Here is a 14,563-nt window from a genome sequence, read left to right as displayed (position 1 = left end):
TATATCTCCCGCTAGTAATAGATATATTTATAAGACCACAGGAGGTTAGCATTAAGCCTTTACTCTATTCTAATTACCCATCGCATAAGGCTTAAGGCTATTTAGAATTAAGCTACATTAGCATCTAATAGCTACTAGTCTTCTTGCTCCTTAGGCTGGAGTAAAAGGTTAGCCCTATAGGAGGGTAACGTGCTATATTCAGGGCCAGGCAGGGGCATTACAATATGCTAAAGTTAGGTTATAGGTTAGTAGCATATAAAGTCGTTACTAAGGAAGATTTTATAGTTATTATATATCTCCTATAATATTTCATTTAGCCTAAGGGATCCTTATAGTTCTAGCTAGCTATTAAACCGCTCTAGGTGCGTAGTTATAGCAAAGATATTGCGGAGAGCCTCGTTATCACTATGCCTATAGTAGTAGCTAATACTAATGCTACTAGATGAGGATGTTAGGGAAAGATATTAGTTACGTTTATTTAGGCTTTAATGTTATTAGCGCTTATTAGGTAGGTATTATTATTTAATAGAACTATTACTATGAGCCCTATAGTAGGGATTTCAACGCATTAGAGGTGATAAACTAGAGATAATAATTAGTAAGGCTATTATTATAGCTGCTAGTGAAGATGATAGAGAATGGAAGAGTGTATATAATTGAGGTTGACGCGTAAAACGCGTAATAGGGGCTAAAAAACCTAAGGTATATTAACCTTAACTGGTAGAATTTAATGCACTAACATTTTAGAAAGTAGCCAATAGCGTCGCAGGATTTCCCATGCCCAGATAAGAGTCATACCTAGGTATTAAAACGTTATGCCCGTCTATCAATTGCCTTATAATAAGCTAGATTATATTTAGAATAAGTTATAGTTATTTAGGCTATTAGTTTATTAAGCTATAGCGTTCTACTATATATTATTATTATAGGTTAATATTATCTCTCTATTTAGTATATTAAAACTAATCTCTTATATAATTAGGTTATTATAATATTTAAAAATAGATAGATAATAAATAAAAGAGGCCTTAATTAGCTTTAATACTTTAAATAATATATAAAATTATATTTAAAAGGTTAATATTACCTCTTTATTATTAATAGATATAAAGGTTATTATACTACTAACTTTAAGATATATTATAAAGAAAATAATATTATTATACTCTATATATTAACTTATTTATTTTATCTATTTTAGCTTTTAAATATTAAGTATTTTAAGCTATTAAAAAAGACATATAGTTAATAAATTAAAAATAAAATAAATTAAAGTAATACCTATTTTATAAAAGAAGATTTTTTCTCTATATTTTATAATACCTTTATATAAACCTTTATAGTTAAAAATATCTAAAGAGGTTTTAGAGAGATTAAGCTTATTTCTCTAAATATAAAAAATATACTTTTAAAGCTTAATATAAAGCCATATATATTAATACCTCTAGGGTTCCTCTTAATAATACCCTCTATATAAACTTCTTAAATATTAAATAACTTAATAGAAATATTTTTTTAATTTAAACTTATTAAGAGGAGAATCTCTTATTATTAAAATAGCTTATTAACTTTAATTATTAAAGCTATAGAATATTTATTTAAAGAAATATAAAGATTTATATATTAAATTATCTTATTAAGGTCTAAAGTTTAAATTCTTTAAAAATAAAATAACCTACTTAATTAATATAAAAGGGCTAAAAAAATATATCTTAAATAGAGAGAAAGTCTTATTATAGCTAAAATAGAGAATATTTAGTTATAGAGAAAAGTAATAATTTAAATTAAATAGAAAATATATTAAAGTAATAGTTATTAAGTAAAGACTAAAATAGGCTAATAGTAATATATTATCTATAGAAATACTAGTTATAATATATAAACTTATTAATTTACTAAAGAAATATCTAAAGAATAGGATTTTAAGTAGTTTTATTTAATTTACTTATATTTATACTATATTTTTCTTAATAGTATATTATAGTTATAGTTTTATACCTTACTTACTTATTAATAATATTATAATGATATATATATTAATATATTCTTATAAAATATAGTTAATTATACTTTAAAAGGTTATTAATATATTAATAAAGCTAAAAGATATAATAAAGATTTTAAAATATTCTCTATATATTCTAAAGATAGCTTTTTAAATATTATTATCTTTAATATAGATTAAGCTATAAGCTTCTTTAAAGTTCAAAGCTATAAACTAATTTACTCTCTATAATAAGTCTTATAGTTTAGAGATAAATAGTAATAACTAGTAGTTCTTAATAGTAATATTATTAAGCTTTTAGTAGTTAATATAAAGTTATTTTATTTTATTCTTTTTAAGTATAAATAAGATTAAATACTCTATTAGTAATATTAAGGGTTTATTATATCTCTTTTTAAGGTTTTCTTTTAGCTATTTATTTAAATAATATATTTTATCTTAAAATAATCTATAAATTAAGTTATATATTAGTCCTTTTTTTTTCTTTAGTTTAATTTTATAATTAAAAAGGGCTATATTTTAATAGTTTAATCTCTAGTTTATCTATAAGTAGTTTATTATAGACTTAATATTTATTTAAAATAGATAGAAAATAATTAATTTTATTATTATTTATTATTAATAACGTTTTAATATTTTTATTTTTAATCTTTAGATAAGTAATAAATCTTTATATTTAAAGAGTAATTAAATACTTATTTAAAGTATACTTTATAAGTTACTATTTAGTAATTAAGTCTTATTCTTATTAAAGTTTACTTATTTTTTAATTTATCTATAGATTACTATTATATTAACTATAGTTTTTAAAGATAATATTATATTTATCTCTTATTTTTATTATATTAAAGTTAAGTTATTTATAATAGCTATAGATCTATATAGAGAGTTATATTATCTCTAAAACTATATATTCTCTATTATACTAAATTTACTCTCCTTAAATAGTATTAAGTTTATAATAGTCTTTTTTTACTTTTTATTACTATATTATTTATTATATATTTACTATATTAAGTAATATAAAGTTATATTAAGCTTTATTATTTATTATTATAATAGTTAGTCTTTTATTAAGTTATATTTAAACTTAAATATATTTATATTATTAAGTTAAATATATCTTTATTATATTATATAAAGACTTTATTTTATATACTTATTATTATCTTTAAGCTTTAATAAGTAATTTTAGTTTTTTAATTAATTATCTTTTAAATAAGTAATCTATTTTCCTTTATATTATACTTTATAGAGTTAGCTTTCTTTATACTTTAATATAAGAGAGATTATTCTATTCTAATTAAGTTATTATACTTTAGCTTTACTTTCTCTATAGATTATATACTTATTTTATAAGTAATCTTACTAACTTATATTAATATTATAGAGGTATTTTATAGAGTATTTTTAGTTTAATTTAAAGGTTATAATTTATTTATTAAATAGCTTAAGTTTCTAGCTATAAACTTATTTAATATAATAAATCTTTTTAATAGATATATTATTATATCTTTTAGAGTAAAATTAATAATTATATTTATCTTTAAGGTATTCTTTATATTTCTTAAAGAAGTATCATAGTTAATATAGATATTAATAGTAGTTACTTTCTATATATAAATAAAAATAGTTATTTAGTTTAAACTTTAGTTCATAGTTTCTATTATATTATTCTCTTAAAGTACTAAAGAATTTAAGTATTTATTTATCCTTTATAGGGTCAATTTTCTTATAATAAAAGTATTTATTAGCCTTAATATTTTTATTATCAGAATCTTCTTTAGAATTAGTATTATTAATAGGTAATTAATAGGAATATATAATAAATTAATAGAGATATATAACTCTCTTAGATATATAATAATCTCTATATCCTTATTAGCTTAAAAACCTTTTATTAATATAGTTAGATTCTACTATATACTTTAGAAGTACTTCTCTTAGCCCCTTTAAGATTTCTAGCTCTTTACCTTATCTTTATTAATAGCTTTAATAATAGCCTTACTAATTATTATCTCTTATTTATTACCTCTAATATATTAAAATCCCTATTATAGAGCTTATAATAATAGTTCTATTAAATAATACCTATTTAATAAGTATTAATAATATTAAAGCCTAAATAAACCTAATTAATATCTTTTCTTAATATCCTTATTTAGTAGTATTAATATTAACTATTACTATAGGTATAATAATAATAAGGCTCTCTATAATATCTTTACTATAACTATATACTTAAAGTAGTTTAATAGCTAATTAGAACTATAAAGATTCTTTAGGCTAAATAAGATATTATAAGAGATATATAATAATTATAAAATCTTTCTTAATAATAACTTTATATATTATTAATTTATAACTTAACTTTAATATATTATAATACCTCTATTTAGCTCTAAATATAGTATATTACCCTTTTATAGAGCTAACTTTTTATTTTAGCTTAAAGAGTAAAAAGACTAATAGCTATTAGATATTAATATAGCTTAATTCTAAATAGCTTTAAGCTTTATATAAAGAGTAATTAAAATAGAGTAAAGGCTTAATATTAATCTCTTATAATTTTATAAATATATTTATTATTAATAAGAGATATAAGGTTTATTTTTTTACTCTTTAGTTTTATTAATACCTTTAGACTCTCCTCTCTTATACTTCCCCCTTTACTATTAAAGCTTAAATATAAGCTTAATATTATTATACTATATAGCTACTTTAATATAACTATTAAGTAATAAGTCTTTTTTATTAATACCTCTTAAAATATTAAACCTATTAATATTTAAAATACTTAAATTAATTATTATATCTCTCTTTAATTAAATTAATATATTTATAAAGATAATTAGCTTTAATATAGCTAAATATAATATTTATAAATATAAAGGCTATATTATATAGTATATATTTTATTATAATTAGTTTAAAAAACTAAAGCTTAGCTAAAATATTAAAATTAAGTAATATAAGTTTTAAAAATATAGATATAAATAATAAGTAGTTACTAAAATATTAAAAGAGAGTAAATAGCTTTTATAAATATACCTTAATCCTATATACTTTTAATATAATTACTTATCTAGCTTTAAACCTTCTATATATCCCTTATATAGGCGCCTTAAGGAGTTAGTTAAAATAGCTATTAAAACTATTAACTACTATATTAAAATTTAAGCTTATAATATATATATTATTATCTAAAAATAGTTCTTAAGGTTTAATCTTACTTAAAGAGATATCTATAATACTAAAGCTTAAATTAATTATAAAAAGTTAAATAAATATTTACTTATAGCTACTTTAATTAAGCTCTTTAATAAGTAGTAAATCCCTTATATTATAAAGTAGAATAATAATAAGCTTAACTAATTTATTAAGCTTATCTAGATATTTTCTTATTATCTCTATATATAGAAATAGTTCCTAAAGGTATTAAGCTTTAATAATACTTATAATATTAATTATTTTAAGCTTCTTCTATCTTAAATTATAAGTTAGATCTATTTTAAGTCTATTTATAATATAGCCTTTAGGCTTATTAATAAAAAAAGACTTAAGAGATTTTAGTTCTTTTTATAAAATATATACTAACTTATAGAGAGAAGCTTAATTTATAAACTTAATATTATTATTATAGATTTTAATAAGTAAATAAAAGCTATATTTAATTATAAGTTTCTTAATATATAGTAATAGCTCTATATTTATTATATTAACTCTAATATTCTCTTTTAGGCTAAATAAAAATAATAAAAGAGATATAGCTAAGTTAATAATTATAATGCTTTTAATAAAGATAAATAACTAATTAAGGTATTAATTAAGCTAAATAATAAAAATTAAGCTTATATTTATACTATAGTTTAAAGAGATATTTTTTATATTTATTATAATATTTTAGAGATATAGAAAGTTATAATATTTATAGAGACTAAAGAAGTATTTAAGAAGATATAGGTTAGTATTATAACTTATTAGATATAACTAATAGGATTAAAGCCTATAGAGAGCTAAGTAGTTATAATAATACTTTTATATATAGAATTATAGAAATAGAAGAGATCTCTTAGAATAGAAGAACTATAGTATAAGTTGGATAATAATAAGATAAAACTAAATAAAGAAAATAGGGAACTAAGTATTTAGTTAAAACTACTAAGTACTTATTAATAATTACTAAGTACTTATTAATATTAATAATATAATTAGTAGAAAGAGTAAAAATACTATTTAGGACTTATATATAGAATAAACTTAAGTCTACTTAGGGATAGACTTTTATAGCTCTTTAGTAATTAACTTATAATTATTACTTATAATACTTTTAGCTAATATAATTAATAAGTAAGGTAATTAGATAAGTAAGGTAATTACTTAACTATAACTATAGTATATTTCTAACTAATATATAATATTTAGGAAATTAATTAAATTTAAACTAGTTAAGGTCCTCTTTTTTAGATATTTCTTTAGTAAATTAATATATTTATATATTATAACTAGTATTCCTATAGACGTTATACTACTATTAGCCTATCTCTATCCTTAGCTAGTAACTATTACTCTAGTATATTTCCTCTTTAATTTAAGCTATAGCTTCTCTTTATAATTAAAGGTCTTTAGCCTTACCTATAATAAGACTCCCTCTTTATCTAAACTAAGCTTTTTTAGCTCTTTAGTATTAACTAAATAAGTTATTTTCTTTCTAAAGGATTTTATTTTTAGACCTTAATAAAGTAATTTAGTATATAAATCTATATACCCCCTTTAATAAATACTTAATAGCCTTAATAATTAAAGTTAATAAGCTATTTTAATAATAAAAGATTTAATTCTTAATAAGTTTAAATTAAGAAGTTACCTCTATTAGGTTATTTAATATTTAAGAAGTCTAAATAAGGGGTATTCTTAAGAGGGATTCTAAAGATATTAATATATATAGCTTTATATTAAGCTTTAAAAGTATATTTTCTATATTTAGAGGAATAAGTTTAGCCCCTCTAAAACTTCTCTAGATATTTTTAACTATAAGAGCTTATATAAAGGCATTATAAAATATAGGAAAGAAGTCTTCTTTTATAATATAGATATTACTTTAGTATATTTTATTTTTAATTTATTAATTATATACCTTCTTTAAGGGCTTAAAATACTTAATATTTAAAGGCTAAAGTAAATAAGAGGAATAAATTAATATATAAAAGGTAATAATATTATTTTCTTTATAATATATCTTAAAGTTAGTAATATAATAACTTTTATAACTATTAATAATAAAGAGGTAATATCTACTATTTATATATAGTTTTATATATTAATTAAAATATTAAAGCTAATTTAAGCCTCTTTTATTTATCATCTATTTATTTTTAGATATTATAATAACTTAGTTATATAGTAGACTTATTTCTATATATTAAATAGAGAGGTAATATTACTCTATAATAATAATATATAGTAGAATGCTATAGCTTAATAAACTAATAGCTTAAATAACTATAACCTATTTATAGTTATTAAGCTATATTCTTTTTATATTTAAATACTTTTTAATACTTATTATAACTATTTTAAATATAATTTAGCTTATTATAAACTTAGTCTTATTAAAGTTATAGAAATTTAAGTCTATAATACTATATTTTATAATTATATTTACTATAAGCTAAAACTATATATTTATTACGTTTAGGTCTTTATATTAAGCCCTCTTATAGTTATATTTATAAAAAAAAGTATATTTAAAGCTATAGTTATTACTTAATAAAGTTTAAGGCTTAATATCTCTTAATAGGGGGTATATTATAGTTAATAAGTAGTTAATTAGCTATATCTTCTACTCTATTAATATAGAGAGAAAATAATTAGAAATCTAAATTAAGAATATACTTAACTAGCTTCTCCTCTTTAAGTATAGTTAAATTTTATAAGTTTAGTATTATATTATATTATAATATCTTTCCCTTAATTTAATTATATAATATTAAATAGGGTACTAAGTAGATCTAAAATATAGCTCTTATATTAAGATTATTAGCTTATTTAATTACCTAAATAGCTAACTTTAATTAAGCTTCTTTATTTATAAGGGATATTACTAGGTATAGCGTAATATATATATAAAGGTAGAAGTCTAGTTTACTTAGTTAGATAATTACCTTACTTATCTAATTGCCTTACTTATTAACTATATTATACCTAAGTAATAATTATTCTATAACTCTTATTAAGGACTTAACTAATTACTAAGCCCTTTAAAGACCTATAATTACTTAATTAGACCTATAGAATAACTATTTACTATTTATAGTTCTTAATCCCTAACTTACTATTAATATAAACCTACTATTAGTTAGCTAGCTATAATACTTTAATTACTCTTATTTAATAAGTTACCCTTTAAGAACTACTAAATAGTATTAAAAAAGATATCTTCTTATACCTCTATTAAGTTGCCTACTTTAAATTCCTCTAATAACTCTAATAGCTTAGGTAAGTAGCTAGCTAGTAATTTAGCTTAAGAACTAAATAAGGCTAAAATATAAAATATTAATAATAATAAGATAGTTACTCTTATCTATAATAATATTAATAGGATCTAATAAGGCTTTTAAGAGACTATTAAGCTTAAGAATAATATAAAGGAACTTTAGGATATTATCTATTAACTTAATACTTAGCTTAAGAATAAAAATAAGAATAATAATAAGCTTTAGTCTAAAGTTAATACTCTTTAAGCTATTAGTAATATTATTACTATTCTTATTATAAAAGGATAAGAGAAGCTCTAACTTAACTCTTTTAACTTATTTAATAGATCTCTAGAATAACTTAAGAGATTTCTTATCTAAATTAAGAACTATTAGAACTTCTATTATAATAACTTTAAGAATAAAATTAAAAAGGTTATTTATATATCTATCTTTCTTAAGAAATAAGCCCTCTAATAATTTAAACTTTTTTTTAAAGAATATCTTAATAAAGAGATATTTAATTATTATTTTATTAAAATTAGAGATATTTTTAATAGCTTTTAAAGCTTTAAGTCTACTTTAAAGTCTCTATTTTAAGACCTTAATAAGAAATAATAAGCTAAATAAGATTTATTTTACTTTAAGTAAATTAAGTTAGCTAAAAACTATATTATAGAGTTCTAATAGATCTATATTTAATTAGATTTAATTAATAAAAGTAAGATCTTTATATTTTATATAACTTTAAGAATAAAATTAAAAATAAAATTATTAAAGTTAATAGACCTAAAGACTTCTTTTAGTATATTAAGCTTATTATTAAGATTAATAACTAATTATATAAGTAATATAAAGAGAAAGATAAATAATAATAACTTATTAACTCTAGCTATAAATACTAATAGTAGCTTAAAGACTATAATAATAACTAATATAATAAATATAATAATACTATTTATAGGTATTATAGTAAGCTTATAGACCTTAATATAGCTTAATATAATAATAATAATAAGAATGATAACTAAAAGAAAGATAAGAAGTATTATAACTATAATAAGCTTAAGTATTTAGCTTATAAATATAAAGTACTTAAAAAGAAATACTTCTAATTAATATTTAAAAAAAGATAAATTAATATTACTATTAAAGTAATTTATAAATAACTTAGCTAAACTACTTACTTTAATAATAACTATAGAATCTATTTAGATTTTAAGAAATATATAAAATAATACCTTAAGGACTCTAATAAGTTAGGATATAAAACTATTAAAATAAAAAATATTTTTAGACCCCTTAATAAATAAACTATTACTATAAAATATAAAAAACTTAAATATAAAGCTTAAGAGTAACTTAATAGCCTCTTTAAATATAAGACCCTAATAAAACTATTATACTATTTAAATAAACTTTATAATATTACTTAATAATATACTTAAATAGAAGCTATCTATAGGTATAAACTTAATATTAATAATATTAACTCTAAAGAGAACTCTAATAATAAAACTATTAAGGCTAATAAATACCTTTAGTATAAGAAGATTAATCTTATAAAAGATAAATAAATATTTAAGTTCTTTAGTACTTTAAGAGAATAATATAATAGAAACTATAAATTAGAATTTAAACTAAATAACTACCTCTATTTATATATAGAAAGTAATTATTATTAATATCTCTATTAGCTATAATACTTCTTTAATAACTATAAGGAATACCTTAGAGATAAATATAAATATTAATTCTACTCTAAAAAGTATAACTAAGAACTTATTAAGAAGATCTATTAAATTAACTAAACCTATAAATAGAAACTTAAGCTATTTAATAGATAAATTATAATCTTTAGATTAAACTTAAAATACCTTATAAGATACCTCCATAATATTAATATAAGCTAATAGGAATATTAATAAGATAAATATATAATTTATAAAGAAAATAAAGCTAAAGTATAATAATTTAGCTAAAATAGAGTAACCCTTTTTATATTAAAATATAAAGAAAGCTAACTTTAAAAAGTATAATATAAAGGGAAATAGATTACTTATTATAAAGATAACTAATTAAAAAACTAAAATTACTTATTAAAACTAAGAGATAATAATAAATAAATAAAATAAGGTCTCTATATAGTATAATTAAGATATATTTAGCTTAATAATATAAATATATCTAAATTTAAATATAACTTAATAAAAAGCTAGTTATTATAATAATAAATAATAAAGCTTAAAATAACTTTATATTACTTAATATAATAAATAGATAATAAATAACTTAATAAAAAAATAAAAGAAAATTATTATAAACTTAATATTATTAAAAGAGAATAAGTCTAATATAATAGAGAATATATTATAATAGAGATAATATACCTTTCTATATAGATCTATAACTAAAATAAGTAATTAAACTTTAATATTATAGAGATAGAAAATAAATATAATATTATTTTTAAAAAACTATAATTATATAATAGTAACTTATAAATAAATTAAAAAATAAACTAACTTTAATAGAAATAAGACTTAATCACTAAATAGTAACTTAAAAAGAGTACTTTAAATAAATATTTAATAACTCCTTAAGTAAAAAGATTTATTACTTACCTAAAGATTAAGAATAAAAATATTAAGATATTATTAATAATAAATATTAATAAAAATAATTATTTTCTAATTATTTTAAATAAATATTAAGTTTATAATAGATTATTTATAAAAGAACTAAAGACTAAATTGTTAAAATATAGACCTTTTAATTATAAGATTAAGCTAAAAAAAAGAAAAGAATTAATATATAGCTTAATTTATAGACTATTTTAAAATAAGATATAAGCTTTAAATAAATAGCTAGAAGAAAACCTTAAGAAAGAGTATATTAAACCCTTAATATTATTAATAAGGTATTTAATTTTATTTATATTTAAAAAAAAATAAAAAGAAATAACTTTATATTAATTATTAAAAACGTAATAATATTACTATTAAGAACTACTACTTATTACTATTTATCTTTAAACTATAAGACTTATTATATAGAATAAACTAGTTTATAGCTCTTAATTTTAAAGAAGCCTATAACTTAATTTATATTAAAAATAAAAATATTTAGAAAGCTATTTTTAAAATATATAGAGGATATTTTAAGATTCTTATTATACCTTTTAGCCTTATTAATATATCAATAACCTTTTAGAATATAATTAATTATATTTTATAAGAATATATTAATATATATATTATTATATACCTAAATAATATCTTTATCTTTTTAAAAATAATAGAGAAATATAAATAATATATATATTAAGTACTTAAGGTACTATAAAATATTAAGCTATTAATAGAACCTAAAAAGAGTAAATTCTATATTTAAGAAGTTAATTACTTTAGATTTATTATTACCTTAAGAGTTATTAAAATAAATAAGAAAAAGATTAAAGTAATTTAAAAATAGCTAATATTATAAAATATTAAAGATGTTTAATTCTTCTTTAGACTAATTAACTTCTATTAATAGTTTATTAAAAACTATATAAAAACTAGCTAAAGCCTTATAGAGCTTACTTAAAAGAATAAACCCTTTAAATAAATAAAATAATATTAAGAGGACTTTAACTAAATTAAGTAGTATATAGTAAATAATATTATTTTATATATATTAGACTTAGAGAAACCTTTTAAAATTAAAATATATATCTCTAACTTTATAATAAGAGTATAACTCTCTTAATAAGACTTAAAAAAATAACTATAACTTATTACTTTTCTATTTAAAAAGCTTAATAGATTAAAACTTAACTATTAGATCTATAATAAAGAACTAATAGTAATTATTAAAGTATTTAAGGAATAGAAACTTTATCTATTAGAAACTAAATATTTAGTAAAAGTCTTTATAGATTATAAAAACCTCTTATACTTTATTACTTTAAAAGTCTTAAATAAAAGATAAGTTAGATAAATAGAATTTTTATTTAAATTTAACTTTAAAATTATTTATTATAAAGGATTTAAAAATAAATAAGCTAATACTCTAAATAGATAAATAGATTATAATATTTTAATACTTAAGGAAATATAAGTTATTTTTAAAATAAATTAAGAAAGTAACTTTATATTAGCTATTAGATATTATAACTTATTAAGTATAACTAATAAGAAACGCCCTACTAAGATACTAAGTAGTTATAATAATACTTTTATATATAGGATTATAGAAATAAAGAGGACTCCTTAAAATAAAAGAATTATAAGTAAGTTATATAACTAAAGAGATATAAGTATTAATAAAATAAAATATAAACTACTTATAATATAGATTATAAATACTTATCTTAATAACCCCTAAGTAATTATATAATAAGTAATTAAGATAAGGAACTAAAGAAATAGGACTTATATATAGATAGGCTTAAGTCTACTTAAGCTTAGACTTCTATAGCTCTTTAGTAATTAACTTATAATTATTACTTATAATACTTTCAGCTATACCTAAGTAATAATTACTCTATAACTCTTATTAAGGACTTAACTAATTACTAAGCCCTTTAAAGACCTATAATTACTTAATTAAGCCTATAGAATAACTAATAACTATTACTATTATTATTACCTAACTTACTATTAATATAAACCCTACTATTAGTTAGCTAGCTATAATATTAGACTTCTATATATAGCTAAAAGGAATAATACTAACTTAATTAGAAGAATATCTATTAAAGCTATTATAGAAGTATATTTAGTACTTATATATAGTTACTAAGGTATAACTAAGATATAGAAATATATTAAATAATACTATAATAAAATAGCTATATAATAAGAAGTATCTTTAGCAATTAAGGACTATAAGGTCTATATAAAAAGTAAACCTAGCTAATACTAGCCTTATAGTAAGATATAGCTGCTCCTAGTGCTATAAACCGCATAGGAATCTATCTCATTAGACTTTATTACTAAGTTACCTAAGTCCTAAGAACTAATAACTAAGGTCCACTATAATAGCATCCTAGTTATTATTAATAGACTTATAAAGTACTTATACTTTATCCTATATATAGAGTCTAGCACTATAGAAGACCTTACCTATAAGTTTCTATAAGTAATTATTAGCTAATATAGAACGCTAAAGGAAATCATATCTAATAGAGATAAGTTATTCACTTCTAAGTTTTAGAGATCCCTAATCTCATAGCTTAGATCTAATTACAAAATATCTACCGCTTTTTATCCACAAACTAATAGCTAGATAGAACAAATCAATCAGATTATAGAAACCTATCTATACTACTATATCAACTACTAGCAAGACAACTAGGTATAATTACTACCTATAGCCCAGTTTGCCTATAATAGCGCAGTAGGAGAAAGTATAAAAGAATCCCCATTCTATCTAAACTATAGATTTAACCTAATAGTCTATAGAGAACCACAATAAGGCCTAGTAGCTCTAAAAGCTATAATAGATATTAATAAACTCAAGGAAATCCAATAAGAACTCCTAAAAGAACTTAAATTTATATATAAATATATATATACCTATACTAACTAATAAAGGGTTAAGGGACTAACCCTAAAAGAGGGAGATAGTATCTATCTTATTTAATAAAATATTAAAATAAAGCGACTAAGCAATAAGTTAGACTTTAAGAAACTTAGACCTTTTAAAATCGTTAAGAAGGTATCTAATATTAACTTTAAACTTATATTACTAGACACTATAAAGTGCTATCTAGTCTTTTATATTTTACTTCTTAAAAAAGCACTATAAGGTTTGTATATAAAAGATTATATTATTATAGAACCTCTTAAACTAGAGTATAAAGTCAAATAAATTATTAACTACTATAATAACAATAGAAATATAGAATATCTTATTAAGTAGAAAGGATATAAGCATAAAGATAACTCATAGGAACCCACTAAGAACCTCCAACACTCCCAAGAACTACTCCAGGACTACCACCAAAGCTAGACAACTCCAAATCCCAAAACACCACTTCCCAGTCAATTACATCAGCAGCACTATTAGACTAAACCTTAGCAACCATAGAGGAAGA

Source organism: Colletotrichum karsti (genome assembly GCF_011947395.1).
Source record: "Colletotrichum karsti strain CkLH20 chromosome Unknown Scaffold43, whole genome shotgun sequence".
Lineage (NCBI taxonomy): Eukaryota > Fungi > Ascomycota > Sordariomycetes > Glomerellales > Glomerellaceae > Colletotrichum > Colletotrichum karsti.
Note: the sequence above shows the minus strand (reverse complement) of the source record.